We start from the raw sequence: 20080 nt of genomic DNA on the forward strand, positions 1-20080 counted from the left end.
TCGGTAGGCAATTCCTGGTCAGCAGTGGACCTCCAGTAGTAGCAAGAGCAACAGATGAGGAGAAGCTTGATCAAGGCTCAGGAGCTCAATAATCAGCAAGCTAGAGTGCAAGGGGCTGGACTTATATAGGGAAGTACCAGGTGTGGGGAATCAAGGGTGATGAGCAAGGCTTGGCAAGACTGAGGTTAACTAATAGGTTTCAGGGAGGAATGTCCAGAGAGGATGGTAGCCTAGTAAGCAGGGCTACTGCCTGGGATGTGGCTGGTCACGGGTTCAAATCCCAACAATTAGACTTTCATATATTTTAGATTCATTACACACAACTGAAGTAGTTCAAGCCTTTTATGGTTTTAATATTGATGATTTTGGCATACAGCTCATGAAAACCCACATTTCCTATAAAAAATTAGCATATTTCATCCGACCAATAAAACAAAAGTGTTTTTAATACAAAAAAAGTCAACCTTCAAATAATTATGTTCAGTTATGCACTCAATACTTGGTTGGGAATCCTTTTGCAGAAATGACTGCTTCAATGCGGCGTGGCATGGAGGCAATCAGCCTGTGGCACTGCTGGAGGCCCAGGATGCTTCGATAGCGGCCTTAAGTTCATCCAGAGTGTTGGGTCTTGCGTCTCTCAACTTTCTCTTCCCAATATCCCACAGATTCTCTAAGGGGTTCAGGTCAGGAGAGTTGGCAGGCCAATTGAGCACAGTAATACCATGGTCAGTAAACCATTTACCAGTGGGTTTGGCACTGTGAGCAGGTGCCAGGTCGTGATGAAAAATGAAATCTTCATCTCCATAAAGCTTTTCAGCAGATGGAAGCATGAAGTGCTCCAAAAATCTCCTGATAGCTAGCTGCATTGACCCTGCCCTTGATAAGAAACACAGTGGACCAACACCAGCAGCTGACATGGCACCCCAGACCATCACTGACTGTGGGTACTTGACACTGGACTTCAGGCATTTTGGCATTTCCCTCTCCCCAGTCTTCCTCCAGACTCTGGCACCTTGATTTCCGAATGACATGCAACAGTCCAGTGCTGCTTCTCTGTAGCCCAGGTCAGGCGCTTCTGCCGCTGTTTCTGGTTCAAAAGTGGCTTGACCTGGGGAATGCGGCACCTGTAGCCCATTTCCTGCACACGCCTGTACACGGTGGCTCTGGATGTTTCTACTCCAGACTCAGTCCACTGCTTCCGCAGGTCCCCCAAGGTCTGGAATCGGTCCTTCTCCACAATCTTCCTCAGGGTCCGGTCACCTCTTCTCGTTGTGCAGCGTTTTCTGCCACACTTTTTCCTTCCCACAGACTTCCCACTGAGGTGCCTTGATACAGCACTCTGGGAACAGCCTATTCGTTCAGAAATTTCTTTGTTTCTTACCCTCTTGCTTGAGGGTGTCAATGATGGCCTTCTGATATAAATGAAAGTGTTGGAATCGCACTCACCAGATCTTGCGGTCAACCGAAATGCAGCAGCCCACCTGGAGTCCAAGATTCATCGGGGCTCCCTCATAATGAGTCCAAAAAAAAGCAATGGAGGCAGCATGTCCGGTAAAAAAACCCTTTAATGGGCACCGCCAAGTGAACTTAACGTGCAAAAGTTGTGACGTTTCGGCCGCTTCACAGCCTTTATCAAACACTTTTGCAATTTAAAAGTACCTGCTTAAATATATTAAAACACACCCACTGCCAATGGAGTGGCCAATAACACAGGACAAGAGATGCTGATGTCATACAGAGTGCGCCCACAGGTGCTCCTACTAAGTGTCTCAATCCTAAATGTTAGGTCCCTTATCCAACATACCTGCAGAGCACACATGTATCACGGCGTACCCAGGCTTCTGATGCGCATGTCGGGAGAGAGGGAACAGCGTCACCGGCCGCTTCACTCCGAGCCAACTGATCGCAAGCAGCTCCGCCCCATCATCTCGCGTCATCACAACACTCCCGGCATGCGCACCGTTGCCAGGGACGCCTAGGAGTCAATTCCTCCCCGCCACTTACAAGCGATCGCTCCACCGCATCACGTCCACAGCGCCAGCGGCCAAACCCTGGATCAGGCGGCACGATCATAGTGACTCACCTATCGCTTGCGTCCTCTCGCGCAGCGGGGGGACATCCGCACATGAGCAGGCAGCAACACCACGCCTCCAGCCGAAAACCCGGCCTTGGTGACGTCGTGGCTCCGCCCTCCCCATGCCCTCTCCCTCTCCTGACGAAGCCGTAGGGCGAAACGCGCGTCGAGGTTGTGCGCTCAGGGCCCTCACGCCCATTCACCACCATGTCTTCAGGTACGTTCTAAACCGGTATCTCCCTGTTTAAACCTCTGCTAGGGACCTCTGCACGTATCCATAGTGAGTCTCTCCATGCATCCATGGTATTTATTGTTTACATTGTGATCTCAATTAGAGAATTTCACTCCCATGGTCTGCTGTTCCATGGTTTCAATACCATGTGCAGATTCACTGTGTTTTTCCCCTGCAATTAACAGGGTTAATTGTATTACTTGTTTACAGGCATTGTGCAGAGCTTCCACATTTGGCCATTTGGGTCATCTCTGAACGTATATTAGTACTTGATCTTGGTACCTGTCAATGTGTCATTATTCATAGACACTTAGGTGAACTGTGGCGTCTGTGACCCTGTGCTTCTCCGTATTCTTGTAACTCTGTAGTAGCTCCATCCTTTGTATTTTATCAATAAATTTATATTTTTTATACCATTTTCCACTTGTTAGTTTTGGTTTACCTTGGATGTTATACAAGTGGTATTTGTAGCTGTCTAGTTGACAGGTGGCCTTTTGTAGGTTAATATCTCGGTCAACCTCCCCCACTTTCAGCGAGATCTTCTCCACTAGTCGTCGTGGATATCCCCTCTCGAGGAATTTCCTCCCCATCTCCTCCACCCTCCTCCCGAAACGCTCCTCCCCCGATACCACCCGTCTCACCCTCAACATCTGACTCCAGGGTAACGACTCTACCATCCGTCGGGGGTGGTTACTCCTGAAGTCTAACAGATTGTTCCTGTCCGTCGGTTTGTGGAAGATATCAGTTTCAATACCTCCCTCCTTAACGTGTACCATCACGTCCAGAAATTGAAGGGAAACCGTCGACATTGTCATGGTGAACCCCAACCCGGGCACCATGTTATTGAGGAACTCACAAAAGAGCTGTAATTCACCTTGGGAACCTCCCCACACCACAAAAATGTCGTCGATGTAGCGCCACCAGCACCGGGCTCTCCTAAACAAGTCAGCCTGGTAAATGAGTCTGTCCTCCACCTCTGCCATAAACATATTGGCGTACGTGGGCGCCACGTTCGAGCCCATGGCCACTCCACGCAATTGTTGGTAATAGGTGTTCCCAAAGCGGAAGTAATTCCGCCTTAGGACCACCTCCAAGAGATGGAGGACAAACCCACGGCCGCCCAGGGAGAGCCCGATGCGGGCCAGGGCCACATCGACGACATTTAATCCGTAAGTGTGTTCTATGGAGGTGTAAAGAGAGACTACATCGAAACTGACAAGAATGTAGAATGATGGCCTTCTGGACAGCAGTCAGGTCGGCAGTCTTACCCATGATTGCGGTTTTGAGTAATGAACTGGCTGGGAGTTTTTAAAAGCCTCAGGAATCTTTTGCAGGTGTTTAGAGTTAATTAGTTGATTCAGATGATTAGGTTAATAGCTCGTTTAGAGAACCTTTTCATGATATGCTAATTTTTTTAGATAGGAATTTTGGGTTTTCATGAGCTGTATGCCAAAATCATCAATATTAAAACAGTAAAAGGCTTGAACTACTTCAGTTGGTGTGTAATGAATCTAAAATATATGAAAGTCTAATGTTTATCAGTACATTACAGAAAATAATTAACTTTATCACAATATGCTAATTTTTTGAGAAGGACCTGTATTATATATATAATTTTGTTCTGTGCAACTTGATGGGTGAATAAAGCACATTGACTCATTGAAAAGTCAGTTGGAGTGCAGTCCAATTTTTGTCATATATATATATATATATATATATATATATATATATATATATATAAAAATATATATTGTAGGAAAGTGCAAGGGGCAGTCATTGAAGGAAGATATGTGTCACCAAGGTTCCTGGCCTCATTGAGGTAAGAGCCAGTAATTTTAAGTGTCAGCGGCAGCTAGTGCTGACTGACACATTGATTATTTAGTGTGGCTATAAAGCCGATCCGGGCCGGCTTTTACCGGCCTGGGTTTTGGTATGGGATAAAAACCCAGCTAGCAGTCTCAGCTGGGTGGATTATTCTCTGATAGTGGAGCTTTGTCAGTCTGGGTGTTGGAGCCAGAGAGTTTGGACCGGGACTAAGGCCTGCTATATTGTTTGGGGAAAAAGCACGTGGACTTCTGCTTCACCAAGGACTTATGTGCTGCAGCCTGGTGTGAACAAACACCAGACTTAGGGTCCATTCACACATCCGTTGTTTCTTTCCTGATCTGTTCCGTTTTTTGCGGAACAGATCTGGACCAGTTCTGTACCCATTAATTTTCAATGGGTCCTGAAAAAAAAAAATCTGACATTGTGACATAGTAACATAAGGCCGAAAAAAGACATTTGTCCATCCAGTTCGGCCTGTTATCCTGCAAGTTGATCCAGAGGAAGGCAAAAAAAAAAAAAAAAACACATGTGAGGTAGAAGCCAATTTACCCCACTTTAGGGGAATAAAAAATTCCTTCCCGACTCCAATCAGGCAATTAGAATAACTCCCTGGATCAACGACCCCTCTCTAGTAGCTAAAGCCTGTAATATTATTACGCTCCAGAAATACATCCAGGCCCCTCTTGAATTCCTTTATTGTACTCACCATCACCACCTCCTCAGGCAGAGAGTTCCATAGTCTCACTGCTCTTACCGTAAAGAATCCTTTTCTATGTTTGTGTACAAACAGATCAGGAAAGAAACAACAGACGTGTAAATGGAGCCTTAAGGTGACTGTTTTTCCCTGAAACTACCTCTTTTTGTTGTCACTTTACGTATGTGTGAATAAAACACTGCACCGTTTAAGTTAAAGATGTTGTCATTGCCTCTGTACTGCGTCTGCAAGCCAGTCTACTAGAGCAAATCCCTAATTATATATATGTATACAGTACAGACCAAAAGTTTGGACACACCTTCTCATTCAAAGAGTTTTCTTTATTTTCATGACCATGAAAATTGTAGATTCACACTGAAGGCATCAAAACTATGAATTAACACATGTGGAATTATATACATAACAAAGTGTGAAACAACTGAAAATATGTAATATTCTAGGTTCTTTAAAGTAGCCACCTTTTGCTTTGATTACTGCTTTGCACACTCTTGGCATTCTCTTGATGAGCTTCAAGAGGTAATCACCTGAAATGGTCTTCCAACAGTCTTGAAGGAGTTCCCAGAGATGGAGGTGGACAGCCTGGAGGTGTGTTTGGGGTCATTGTCCTGTTGAAAAATAAATGATGGTCCAACTAAACGCAAACCGGATGGAATAGCATGCCGCTGCAAGATGCTGTGGTAGCCATGCTGGTTCAGTATGCCTTCAATTTTGAATAAATCCCCAACAGTGTCACCAGCAAAGCACCCCCACACCATCACACCTCCTCTTCCTCCATGCTTCACGGTGGGAACCAGGCATGTAGAGTCCATCCGTTCACCTTTTCTGTGTCGCACAAAGACACGGTAGTTGGAATCAAAGATCTCAAATTTGGACTCATCAGACCAAAGCACAGATTTCCACTGGTCTAATGTCCATTCCTTGTGTTCTTTAGCCCAAACATGTCTCTTCTGCTTGTTGCCTGTCCTTAGCAGTGGTTTCCTAGCAGATATTCTACCATGCAGGCCTGATTCACACAGTCTCCTATTAACAGTTGTTCTAGAGATGTGTCTGCTGCTAGAACTCTGTATGGCATTGACCTGGTCTCTAATCTGAGCTGCTGTTAACCTGCGATTTCTGAGGCTGGTGACTCAGATGAACGTATCCTCCGCAGCAGAGGTGACTCTTGGTCTTCCTTTCCTGGGGCGGTCCGCATGTGACCCAGTTTCTTTGATGTTTTTGTGACTGCACTTGGGGACACTTTCAAAGTTTTCCCAATTTTTCGGACTGACTGACCTTCATTTCTTAAAGTAATAATGGACACTCGTTTTTTCTTTACTTAGCTGCTTTTTTCTTGCAATAATACAAGTTTGAACAGTCTATTCAGTAGGACTATCAGCTGTGTATCCACCTGACTTCTCCACAATGCAACTGATGGTCCCAACCCCATTTATAAGGCAAGAAATCCCACTTATTAAACCTGACTGGGCACACCTGTGAAGTGAAAACCATTTCAGGTGACTACCTCTTGAAGCTCATCAAGAGAATGCCAAGAGTGTGCAAAGCAGTAATCAAAGCAAAAGGTGGCTACTTTGAAGAACCTAGAATATGACATATTTTCAGTTGTTTCACACTTTGTTATGTATATAATTCCACATGTGTTAATTCATAGTTTTCATGCCTTCAGTGTGAATCTACAATTTTAATAGTCATGAAAATAAAGAAAACTCTTTGAATGAGAAGGTGTGTCCAAATTTCTGGTCTTTACTGTATATATAGTGACAGGCAGTAAGGGTACGTAAACAGGAGAGCATTGCTAAGACACAAAACGGGCCACTTTAGAGTTATTTTTCTAAAAGAAATGTACATCAGAAATTAACGTATATTACAAAAATAGTCAGCATCACTCCCCTACCCATTACAAAAAACAAAAAAAAGAATTACTGAAACTTTAAAACAATAAATAATTTAAGGTTTATATAAGAAACAAGAAATGAACAATCAATTAAACGCAATTAGGGTCCATTTACACGTCCGTAACGTGTTTTGCGGAACGCACATTGCTGGCACTAATAGAATATGCCTATTCTTGTCCGCAATTGCGGACAAGAATAGGACATGTTCTATTTTTTTCGGGAACGGAATTGTGGATCCGCAATTCTGTATCCGGGCAGCACATCGTGCTGCCCCATAGAAATGAATGGGTCCGCAATTCCATTCTGCAAAATGCGAATGGACCCTTAAAGGACAATAAATGGTGATCCTAAATATTCTGAATCCTACTAGCCAGTAACAGATATAGTGAGCAAGGTCATCTATTTTGTTCCATTAATAAAAAATATCCCCTCTTCTCAAGATAAGTGTCTAATCACCAGGCAACAACTGCTGAGGCCCCATTAAATCATTAGACCAAGGCCCCACGCTCCCTCTTTCAATGGAGTGGCAGACATGCAGGCATACCAAGTACAAGCTCTACAGCAGCCCAAAAGAACTGAATGGAATGGCATTATACATGCGTGACCAGTAGTGTTGAGCGAGCATGCTCGGCCGAACTGCTGTTCGGCACGAGCATTCGCTATGCTCGGCACATTGCAGTGCACGGCCGAATACTGCGGGTGCTAGAGTACAATTTAATACAATGAAAGTCAATGGGAGACCCGAGCATCAATCCAGACACCCCCTGCTCTAAAGAGAGGGTGTCTTTTTCACAAAAAAAAGGTTAGAAATTGATGGAAACCCCATCAAAATGGTTTTAGAAACAGCATTAAGAGGATGGCTGGATGCATCTTGGACTCCTATTATCTATGACATACAATAGACAACCACACAAAGGCTATATGCCAAAAGCTAGGTATGTGGAAGTCTTACAATGGCAGCCTTGTACACTAAGACATTCCAAACCAGCTCTCATCTGACTGCGAGCTAGTAAGCTTCAAAGTTGCTACACATCTTTTGGATGGCTTGGGTGGACCTGCACAGCTAGATCAATATCATTAGGGTGACAAAAAATTTTGATTGTCCTAACATAATATTCAATAACCTTTCTATATAGTTTTGTCATGTAAAAACTCATTTGCATAAACATGGGCATATGGGAAAGACATGCAAATGAGCAGAATCTGCCTTGTTTTTCAGCTGAAAAACCATTTGCATGGAAAATTCGCGATTTAGACTACTCATGAACAGCAACATCTATTGGATTCATAGTCTTATGACAAGACTATTCGACTATGAGTCTTATGACAAGACTATTAGTCTTGTCATAAGACTATGAAACCAATAGATGGCGCTGTTCATCTTGTTGGGGCGCTAGTAAGTGGGGCACCCTGCTTAACAGAGTCTACACACCATGTAGCACTCAGCCTTTTGCATGGAAAATTTGCGATAAATTCACGATTAGAATATTCGTGATCTACAATACTCCTGAACAGCGGCATCTATTGGATTCATAGTCTTGTCATAAGACTATGAAGCCAATGGATGGCGCTGTTCATGAGTCATTACAAGCAGGGCAATAGTCCTCAGATACACCCTAGCAAGCTTATATTACCATAGATAAAATGCTAGATGTGTGAATGATAGCAGCAATCCAATATACACCTCAGTGTTAGTGCAGGCTATTATAGGCTGAATGCTACACGGTGTGTGGACTCTGTTGAGCAGGGTGCCCCACTTACCAGCGCCCCAACAAGATGAACAGCGCTATCTATTGTTTTCATAGTCTTATGACAAGATTATTAGTCTTGTCATAAAACGAGTGAGGGGCAGTAACGTTTTAAAACTTAAAAAGTTTATTTAGGACTGTTTTAAGAAAAAGCCCCTACCAGACAAACGAGACAAACAACAAGCAACAGTATGGGACCCACATCAGTGAGTCACCGTCGTACGAGTCCGCCGGTATTTATACAGAGGTGCGGAGCCGAACGACAAAGCAACACCATATACAGTCTTATGGTAGGGTGCCGCAGACTAATAAAGATGCCAGAGGCAAATGATAGGGTGGATATTACCGGTGGTGCCAGTTGGGACCTTGTAGTCCAAAACCCTGGAGGATGAGGGGCTTCTCGGATCCGAAAAACGCGTCCTCTTTCCAATTTCACCTGGTGCCAGGGGCTGCAGGGAGAATCTATCCGTTTTTGCCCTACTTGGCCTGTATATCCCTAGGTGCCTCCTAACACGGGGTCCTATCCCCGCAAGGGGTGGCCTCGTCCGGAACCTAACCCTAATAAATGAACCCTAAATGGCCCTATAGGGACAGCAATAGTTGGCCCCAAGGGTGATGGTAGCTGATAGGGTGAAAAATGATCTAAGTTCTGATGGATTTATTCTACGTCCCTACGCGTTTCATCTAATGAAGAACAAATCAAAACTTTAAAGAGTACCTCCACTTCATAAAGATAGACTAGAGACCCCCTGACTCATCAGGGGACAGGGGTCATGGGTGGAGGATAAGGTCTATACCCTTAACCTATTCTGATAGATAATGGGAGAGGGTAAGCCAAAAAGGATTGCGCAGACCTGACTAGACCTATGTGGTCCCAAATCAGTCCGGATACCTGTGGATGATGTAATGACAAAACAAAACCCATTCAGATGTTGAACCCACCAAAAGCTGATATACTTGTGGCTAAAGGATAAAGAGGTGTACTTACTTTTAAGGTCATGGAAGCCGTGTGGCCAGTGCCATGAGAAGCGGGAGTGTGGTTTAGCACCCGCCTGTTATATCGGCGTCTGTCTGCGCTGCTGAAGGCGCCAGTGAGTTTAAATGGAAGGGGGTATCATGAAGTGCGCCTGCGCAAGGAGTGCGGCCGCCGTCATGTGACTAAAGCATGTGTCAGCTGACGTCGCGATCTGCCTCCTAACCAGCGCATGCGCACATGTGGAATGTGCAGCTCGGATGCCGCAGCTGCTGTGACGTAATAGTAGGCGTCACTGTCAAGGAGGTCTTACCAGCCCGGGCGCGGCGTCGGCTGTATAGTAAAATAAGGTGGGAGGAGTGACCATCTAGTGCAGGCAACTCCTACTACTACACCTATAAGTGTTGATGACTATGAAACCAATAGAGGGCGCTATTCATGAGTGGTGTAGATCGCAAATTTTCCATACAAATGGTTTTTCAGCTGAAAAACAAGACATTCTGCTTATTTGCATGTCTTTCCCATATGCCTATGTTTATGCAAATGAGTTTTTACATGACAACTGTATAGAAAGGTTATTGAATATTATGTTAGGACAATCAGAAAACTTTGTCACCCTAATGATATTGATCTTGGTGTGCAGATCCACCCAAGCCATCCAAAAGATGTGAAGCAACTTTGAGGCTTACTAGCTCGCAGTCAGATGAGAGCTGGTTTGGAATGTCTCATAGCCTTTGTGTGGTTGTCTATTGTATGTCATAGATAATAGGAGTCCAAGACGCATCCAGCCATCCTCTTAATGCGGTTTCAAATCATTTTGATATGTTTTCCATCAATTTCTAAGCTTTTTTTGTGAACCAGACATCCTCTTTTCTTCCAAACAGGGGGTGCCTGGGGTTCTCCCATTGACTTCCATTATGCCCGGTACAGCAGTAGAGCACACAAGCACTTTGGTACTCGATCAACATTAGTGACCACCTCTCCATTCAAATGGGGGAGCACAGGGGCCTATTCTTGCGATCTGCTGGTGCCCCCGCAGTTGTGCCACCGCCATTCAGACACATCCCCTATCATGTGTATATGGGACATGTTTTATAACATAATTCCATTTTATAACAAGATACCTAATTTACAAAAATCTAAACACTGCAGCAAACCATAAGGCCCGCCAAGGGCTAAGGCAAATTCCATCATCCCTCCAGAAAAGTAAAGTAGTGTGGACTGGAAATCCACCAATTGTCTAAAATACTAGATGTGACAGTGGAAATTAGCTGGTGGGTATTGAGGAGCAGAATAAAAGAAAGGGGGGGGGGGGTGAATAAAAATTATCAACAAATAAAAAAAATAAAAAAAGTGATAGGTACATGAAGGGCAGATGTTGTAGCAGAGGCAGTCTTTGAGGACAGCACCGTGGCATGAAGGTCTGTGGTGGGAACTTCATCATAGGTCTCTATTTTTACTTTGGGAAAATGTGGGTACTGTAGTATACATTTGCTGCATCTACAATGAGCGAACCACCATCAGAAATACATGCAGTATGTACAGGGGTAGACATGGACAACAAAATACCTATGAAGAAAAGAAGTTGAGAAAATCCAGCTCCACTTAAAAAGGAATAGGCGTTTATTCAGCTTGCGGTTAAAAACTCATCCGAGGATACAAAATAACAGTCTTGTCCAAGACTGTTATTTTGTATCCTCGGATGAGTTTTTAACCGCAAGCTGAATAAACGCCTATTCCTTTTTAAGTGGAGCTGGATTTTCTCAACTTCTTTTCTTCATTGCCGCCCGTACCTGACACGGGCTGTCCGCGCTCACAACTAAAGGAAGGGCAGGTGAGAGCTGCTACACTCCTCTTTTTCTATATAACAAAATACCTATATACAAAAAAAAAAGGGTTCGTGAGCCCCTATGCACCAATGGAAACAAAGCTAGACAAACCTACATTGTAGTGCAGCAATGCCGGCAAGGGATCAATCGGAGTGGTCCCTTGCCGGCAATCAATCCGATTGGTTAGTCTGTGCAGACTAACCAATCAGATCACGGCAGTGTAAAAATGCCTGTTCCAGGCTCTGATCTGCACTCTGCAGATCAGAGCATGAAATCAGGTAGTGTATGCTTGTGGTCCCTTACCCCCTGTGCACCTCTAAACCCCTTCTCCGTGAGCCCTGCCTCTTTGCTGGGTAGGCGCTTTCCTGTCCTGCCATATGCACCTGATGCAGCCCCCCCTATGTATCCGGCCCCCAACTGTGCAACTGATGCGCTCCCCCCCCCCATCTGTGCCCCCTGCCCCTGGCCCGCGATGCGTTCCCCCTGCTATGTGTGATGGAAGCGGAATCAGCATCGAGTGTCAGCTCTATGCTGACACTCTGCTGTAACCCCTCTCTCAACAATCAGGGCTGCCGCACTGCGATGGCAGCGCCCGATTGTTGCCATCTACAGGAAATCTGATAGAATTATACTTTGCAATGCAAGGAGCATCGCAAAGTATACTACAGCAATCAGTCCCACTGGATCTTCCTATAAAAAATAAAAATAAAACTAGACATATTAGGTTTAACCATGTCCGTAATGACCGGCTCTATAAAAATATCATGATCCACACTGTCCGATAAACACCATAAAAATATAAATTAAAATAATCTTAAAAAAAAGCCATTTTCGTCACCTTACATCACAAAAAGTGCAACACTGAGCGATCAAAAAGGAGTATCTCAAACAAAATGGTACCAATAAAACTGTCACCTCATCCCGCAAAAATGGAGACCTAAAGAAGAAAATCTCAAAAAAATTAAAATGACACTTTAGCTCTCAGAACATGGGAGACACAAACATTTTTTTTATTATTTCAAATATGCTATTGTGTTAAAGTGAAATATTATTTTTTTTTTTAAATTTACATATTAGGTATCCCCTCGTCCATAACATGCTCGATAAAAGTATCACATAACCTAACCCCTCAGATGAACACCGTAAAAAATAATAATTTAAACTATGCCAAAAAAGCTATTTTACTTAACAAAAAGTTATCATATGCACCCCAAAATAGTGCCAAACAGTCACCTCATCCCGCAAAAAATGATACCCTACTTTAGACAATCGCCCAAAAAATAAAAAAAGCTATGGCTCTCAGACTATGGAGACAAACATTTTTTTGGGTTTTAAAAATGCTATTGTGTAAAACTTAAATAAGAAAAGTATACATATTAGGTATTGCCACGTCCGTAACGATCTGCTCTATAAAAATTGTCACATGACACAACCCCCAAATAAACGCTGTAAAAATAAAAAAATTAAAACAGTTTCAAAACAACCAATTTTTTGGTCACCTTGCCTCATAAAGTGTAAATAATGAAGGATCAAAAAATCCTATGTACCCAAAAATGGTACCAATAAAAACCTCAACTCTTTTTGCAAAAAACGAGCCCCTACATAAGATGATCGGCAGCAAAATAAAAAAATATGGCGTTCAAAAAAAAAAAAAGTGCCAAAACCATTTTTTGGTTACCTTGCCTCACAAAAAGCGTAATATAGAGCAATAAAAAAAAAAAAATCATAAGTACCCCAAGATAGTACCAATAAAACTGGCTCCTTATTGCCTAAATTTCAAAATTGGGTCACTTTTTGGGATTGTCTACTGTAAGGGTGCATCAGGGGAGCTTTAAATGGGACATGGCATCTAAAAACCAGTCCAGCAAAATCTGCCTTCCAAAAACTATATGGCGCTCCTTTTCTTCGGCGCAATGCTATGTACCCTTTCATCAGTTTACAACCACATGTGGGGTGTTTCTGTAAACCGCAGAATCAATGTAATAAATATTGAGGTTTTTTGGCTGTTAACCCCCAATGTGTTAAAGAAAAAAAAAAAAGTATTAAAATTGAAACTCTGCCAAAAAAGTGAAATTTTCCTTTCATTCTTGTGGAACACCTAAAGGGTTAACAAAGTTTGTAAAATCAGTTTTGAGTAACTTGAGGGGTGTAGTTTCTACAATGAGGTCATTTATGGGGGGTTTCCACTATGTAAGCCCCGCAAAGTGACTTCGGACCTGAACTGGTCCTTAAAAAGTGGGTTTTCAGAAATACTTAAAAATTGTAAGAATTGCTTCTAAACTTCTAAGCCTTCTAATGTCCTAAAAATATAAAGTGACATTTACAAAATGATGCAAACATGAAGTAGACATATGGGGAATGTTAAGTAATAAATACTTTGAGGTATCACTTTCTGTTTTAAAAGCAGAGAACTAGAAAATTTTGAAAATTGTAAAATGTTCAAAAGTTTTGGTAAATTTAATTTTTTTCATAAATAAAAAGGCGAAATATATTGACTCAAATTTATGACTGTCATGAAGTATAATGTGTCACGAGAAAAAATTAAAATAAAATCTCAGAATGGCTTGGATAAATAAAAGTGTTCCAAAGCTTACACCACATAAAGTGACGCATGTCAGATTTGTAAATTTTGACCTGGACACTGGGGCATCAATGACCCTTGGTCATGAAAGGGTTAAATTTTAAACCATTTCTTGACTTTTGCAAAACATATACCCTGGATAATCCCTGTAAAGGGGTTTTCAATACTGATTAGGTCATGTATGGCTAAAAGAAATGTTGCATCATTTTTCTAAATGATCTAGACATGTATAGTGTGCTTCTCATTCTGCATCATGTGCTGTCTTTTCGTTGTTCATCCCTCTGTTTCCTCTTTTTCCCACAGCACCGAGTACCTCATTATGATACCAATAAATGGAAAAATATATTATGTAGCAGAACCTTGGCTTAGATGTTCAGATCTCTATTGCTCAGCTTGCAGTCCACTTCTTGGATCAGATTGGACTGCACATACAGTAGCAACACTATTAATGTGTCGACTTTGTGTCTGTCCATTAAACATATATGGAACATTAGTGTCAAGAATAATTGAATTGTATATGACTGATTTTCATTGCCAAACAGTGACTAACCATTGGCACATTAACTTTATTTTATTTGAAGTATGGTTAAAATGCTAAATTCACTATGCCTTTTGAATGCTGATGTTTAATCAATAATGTGATAATATATTCAGTGACTCTTCTAAAAATGTCCCCTAAGACACAGAAGGTTCAAGACCATTAGCCTAAAGAATTGACTTTAGCAGTGATGATACCAAGATAGATATTAGAACATTGCCATGGTGAAAAATGAATTCTTACAGCCCAATTAATCTTTGATGTAGTCAGTTATTCACTTAGTAGTTAAAGGGAACCTGTCACCAGGATTTTGGGTATAGAACTGAGGACATGGTTTGCTAGATGGCCACTAGCACATCCGCAATATCCAGTCCCCATAGCTCTGTGTGCTTTTATTGTGTAAAAAACAACAACAATTTAATACATATGCAAATTAACATAAAAAAGAGTCATATCTTACTTGTGTGACCAGAGAAGAGTCATATTTTCAAGCTCTGACTCATCTCAGGTTAATTTGCATATGTATCAAATCGTTTTTTTTACACAATAAAAGCACACAGAGCTATGGGGACTGGGTATTGTGGATGTGGTAGCGGCCATCTAGCAACCCATGTCCTCAGCTCTATACCCAAAATCCCGGTGACAGGTTCCCTTTAACCTCTTAAATTCAATGTTCTAGGACTCAGGATTAGAGATGAGTGAATGTCACATTAGGGATCAGTCAGGCCTGCACCACTGCCCCTACCTGCTTGCACAATCCACCCTAAATGATGGCCCACAACTGGGCGGCCACCCCTTCCTAACTAAGTGCAGGGGTCTAGAGGAAAGAAAGCAGGGACAAAATAACTAAATATACAGGTGAAACTCAAAAAATTAGAATACTGTGCAAAAGTCCAGTTATTTCAGTAATGCAAAATAAAAGGAATTGTATTAATGCAGCTTAAAATTAGAATTTTGTGCAAAGGTTCAATATTCTAGGCTCAAAGTGTCACACTCTAGTCAGCTAATTAATCCATACCCCCTGAGCAAAGGGTACCACAAAATTGTGACTTTGGGGTTTCATAAGCTGTAAGCCATAATCATCCAAATGATAACAAATAAAGGCTTGAAATATCTCGCTTTGCATGTAATTAGTCTCTCTCATGTTAGTTTTACCTTTTACGTTACATTACTGAAATGAACGAACGCTGCACAATATTCAAATTTTTCGAGTTTCACCTGTAGTAACTGGTACACAGAGCAGATACTGACAGAATGGGTCGGAATCAGAACGGATCCAAACAGATAAGAGTCATACAAGCCAAAGTCGGAAGCAGGAAAATCAAATCTAAAGCCAAATCGGAAACCAGAATGCAGAAACGCATCACACCCCAGAAGTCAAACCAGAGAGTTACATCAGGTCCAAATCATTAGGCAAAGTTGTAGTATATAGAACATGCTGAGGTCAAAAACAGAATAAGCAGGGTATTAGAATAACACCTTAATCACAAGCATCTGGGGCCAGCGGTTGCCTGTTAAATAGGGCGCTTCCTATGTGATGACACTACTCTGATCTTTCCGTCCCCGATTGGCTGGCGTTCCAGTTCATGGAGCCCAGCCAGTTGCTAGGCAACAGGACACAAGCAGCCCAGACTGCAATGGAGCACTTCTGCCAGCAATACACAGTTGCGCCGAAAGCAAGCGGAGAGAATACACCGGCCAGGAAAGTTAGTTTCTTGGCAATGGTAAGCAAGCAGCACAGGAACATCAGAACGTGCCTGCCGGGTCCTGTTGCAATTAGACCAAAGTGCCGGCGGCACTGCTTGCTAGCAGAACACGTCTGCCAGCCAGCGACTGCAACTTCCTGAAATTCATTTTGGTCTGCGTTATCCAGCCAATAAATTCGATTTGAATAAAAATTGGATTTACCAAAATAAATCTGAAAAAAAAAAAAGAAGAATTTTCTTTTTTTTCAAAAATTCAGGTCAATTTTAAATTTGCTCATCTCTACTTTGGATGAATGTTTTAAAAAGATTCATAAGAATGTGCTGTTTATACATAACTAAATTATATTATTTCTTCCCATTTTTATTGGGAGAACATAAAAGGTCATTCAATTTCTTGCAGCTGAAAAACTTATAGTACCTATGTTATCTTTTTTTTAAAACCTTAAATACAACTGCTACATAGTCCTTTTACAGAGATGTAGTAGTCATCAGTAGTGAAATGCTGTCCATAAAAAGAAAGATGCAACAGTGACACCTGCTGGCTTTAAATTGATACATGTACAGCAGTTTGAAGAATCAAAGATGTCCGTAATAGTAATGAGTAAAAACTGAAGAGCAATATAACAGTTAGGGTATATGCATAAAGTAGTGTAGTCGATGCCGATTTTCCATACACATTTCTTGTGCAAGATTTTCTGTGTTGTGCATTGCAAAGGTTGAAATCTACACAAAAGTTTATGTGCTGTGGGTTTCAAAATCTGCAACTCAAGGCAATTTCCACACAGAAGATTTCTGCACCACATACGTGAGGTTTTTAATACAGTATCTCATCTACTTTGCTAGTACTTTATCATGCTGCAGAGATTCTGCACAAAAATCTCCATGCATGTGCATATACCTTTAGAGTACGTTTTGTGCTAATTTTTTAAAGAAAATGTCTGAATATTGGTCTAGTTTTTGGACGCAAGATAAATGCATTACAAGTGAGCAGTGTCTGCTACAGCATTACCCTGAAATAAAGAAATATAATGTGGCAGTAGAGCTGCGCCAATAATAAAAGGCAGCTTTTTCCTTTTAGCCCTTAAGGACAAAGCCCACTTTGGACACAAGTTAATTTTTCAAATCTGATGTGTCACTTTATGTGGTAATAACGTTGAAACTCTTCTATATATCCAAACGATTCTGGCATTGTTATTTTTTTCGTGACAAAAAATATTTGGAAAAACTTCCAATTTTCGAAATTTGAAAATGTATGCTTTTATGACAGATAATCTTACCACACAAAAAAAAAAAAAGTTCACTTTTGACATATTTCATGTGTCTACATTATGCTGGTATCCTTAAGTAAAATCCTTATTATTATTTTTTTAAATGTATTTTGGAGGGGAATACAGGGTTTATAAGTTTAGCAGCAACTTACAAATTGTCAAGAACATTTCCAAATGGGCGAACCAGGACTGCCACATTCTGGACCATACCTGACATTATGGTACCGAACCCAAACCCGGACCATGTTAGTTGTTCGTAGTTTAGATAAAACTTTTTGAAAGGCTGCAGCACAGCCAATCAACAAGCGTTTAAGCTGTGGACAATTGGAAGCCACCACAATCATGCCTAGTATTGACATGGCTGCGATTATCCGGCGTACAATATGACCATGCATGTACGAATGCTGGATCTATGGTGTGTGTCGCCATTCTGTTCTAACTAGTATAGGGACAGGAAGCTGCTGCAAGTGTGTTGGTGACCTGTAGGCATTATTAATCGGTGCAATACATCTCCTTTGCACCAGTGAGACAGAAATACCATAGTTAATCGTGCTGTTCAGTCTGAGGTTGACATGTTGGCATTTTTGTTTGGTGCAATCCTACTCCTTTGCACCAGTGACAGGGAAATACAATAGTTAAACAGTCTGTTAATTGTGTAGATGAGACATACCATATTTTTCTCTTTATAAGATGCCCCCCATGATAAGACGCACCCCAGGTTTAAGAGGAGGAAAAAATAAATAAAATTATATAAATATATATTCCCCCCCCCCCCCCATCAAACCTCAAATCAGATTCTCAGATCAGACCCCCATAAATATCAGGACATCAGATCAAGCCCCCATATCAGGACATCACATTAGCCCTCGAGGTCAGAACCCCATCAGACCGCAGATCATCCCACAATGTCAGACCTCCATCAGACCTGAGATCAGCCCACATAAGACCAAGGAGGGTGCGTACTACAAGTGCTTGGGGCTCTTAGTTTCCAACTCCCGGCACCTAATCCAGAATGGAAGCACTCGCTAAGACGCACGTCCATTTTATTCCCCACTATATGGTACCAATTTCTTTTGTAAAATAAAGCCTTTACTTGCCACTGTCACAGGGAAATAGTAAAAAAAAATAAAAATACCCTTTTTTGGGGTTAAAATAAAGTTTACTTACCACCGTCACAGGGAAATATAATAATCAGCCTGTAATTGGGTCGGTGAAACCTATTTTTTGTGGTGAAAAAAAATTGACTTGCCGTCAAAGGGAAATAGAATAGTTAAGTCAATCTCAAAATTGGGGAGGAGAAACCTACCATTTTTTTATTTTTTTTTATTAAACACCTCTTTTGCATCTGTGACATGGATATACAATTCTTAGTCTGTCAGCAAATTGTGGGTGACCGTAACAAAATTAGGAGAGCATCAAAAGGGACATGGCCATGGTAGTGGTGCTGCTGGTGTTGGTGGAGCTCATTCTGCAGGGAGAGGATGTTGTTGATCTGTGCCAGCTACTCCCCAAAATAAAAAAACACTTTCCTCTGGTGCATGCAGGCGACAGGACGTTTGGTGTCATTTTGTAGGCGTGAATACTGCTCTAAGAATGGTGAGGCCAGGACAAGTAGAGGCAGTAGTAGATTGGATGGCTGAAAGTGCATTCAGTTCCTTCACATTGTCTTCCACCCACTCCACTGGTGAAAGCGCAGAGTTGGCACTGGCAGCCCACGGGCATTAGTCTTCCACCTCAACCCTTTGCACATCAGCCAAGCAGTCTGAGCCCCAAGTCATGCAGCAGTCACTTATGTTTTTTGATGACTCTGCTGGTGGGGTTTTCATGGGCCATCCACCTAGACCTGCCCCAGAAGTGGAAAAAAGTGAGTGCACTGATGCCCAACAACTTATGTTTGTGGATGAAGACAAGGGAGAACCACTGCAGGACATCTCTAATGACGATGGCGAGACAAAGGTGCCAACTGCTGTGGCTTTCTGCAGTGAGCAGACCGGCCCGGAGGGCAGGGGTGAGGAGTGGGTGGAAGATGCAGTGGAGGATGACGAGGTCCTAGACCTCACATGGCATCTAGGTAATGCCAGAGATGTGTGCAGTTCGGAGGAAGAGGCGGGGGTCACGTAGCACCAGCACAGCAAAAGAGGGAGCAGGTGCAAAAGCAGAGGGTCTATCCCCCAGCCAGTACGCTTGCTACTGCCCAATGTGCCAAGAGACATAGCACATCAAAGTCAGCGCAAAGGAGTTCCCTGGCATGGCAGTTCTTCAGGCAGTCTGCTGACGGCAGGACGCGGGTGGTTTGCACACTGTGCAGTAAGAGCCTGAAGCGAGGCATAAATGTTCTAAACCTGAGCCCCTCCTGCTTGATCCGGCATCTAACCGCAAAGCACAAGCTGCAGTGGAGTAGACACCTCAAGAACCACAAAAGATCAGAGGCTCCTCCTGCGGTCTCGGCCTCTTCCGCCCCCTCTGGAGAGACAGTGGCATCTGCCACCCCTCAATTAGAGGATGTGGCAGCAACACCACCACCTCCACCATGGAAGCATTCAGCTGTCCATGCCCCAAGCACTGGAGAAAAAGAGGAAGTAGACCCCTACCCACCCACAAGCCCTGGCCCTGAGTGCCAGCATTTCAAAATGTCTGGCCTTTTAAATGTTGCCATACCATCTGGTAGAATATGGACAGTTTTAAAAACATGACGGC

The sequence above is a fragment of the Bufo gargarizans genome, chromosome 3, assembly GCF_014858855.1.
Source record: "Bufo gargarizans isolate SCDJY-AF-19 chromosome 3, ASM1485885v1, whole genome shotgun sequence".
In the NCBI taxonomy this organism is placed as follows: Eukaryota; Metazoa; Chordata; class Amphibia; order Anura; family Bufonidae; genus Bufo; species Bufo gargarizans.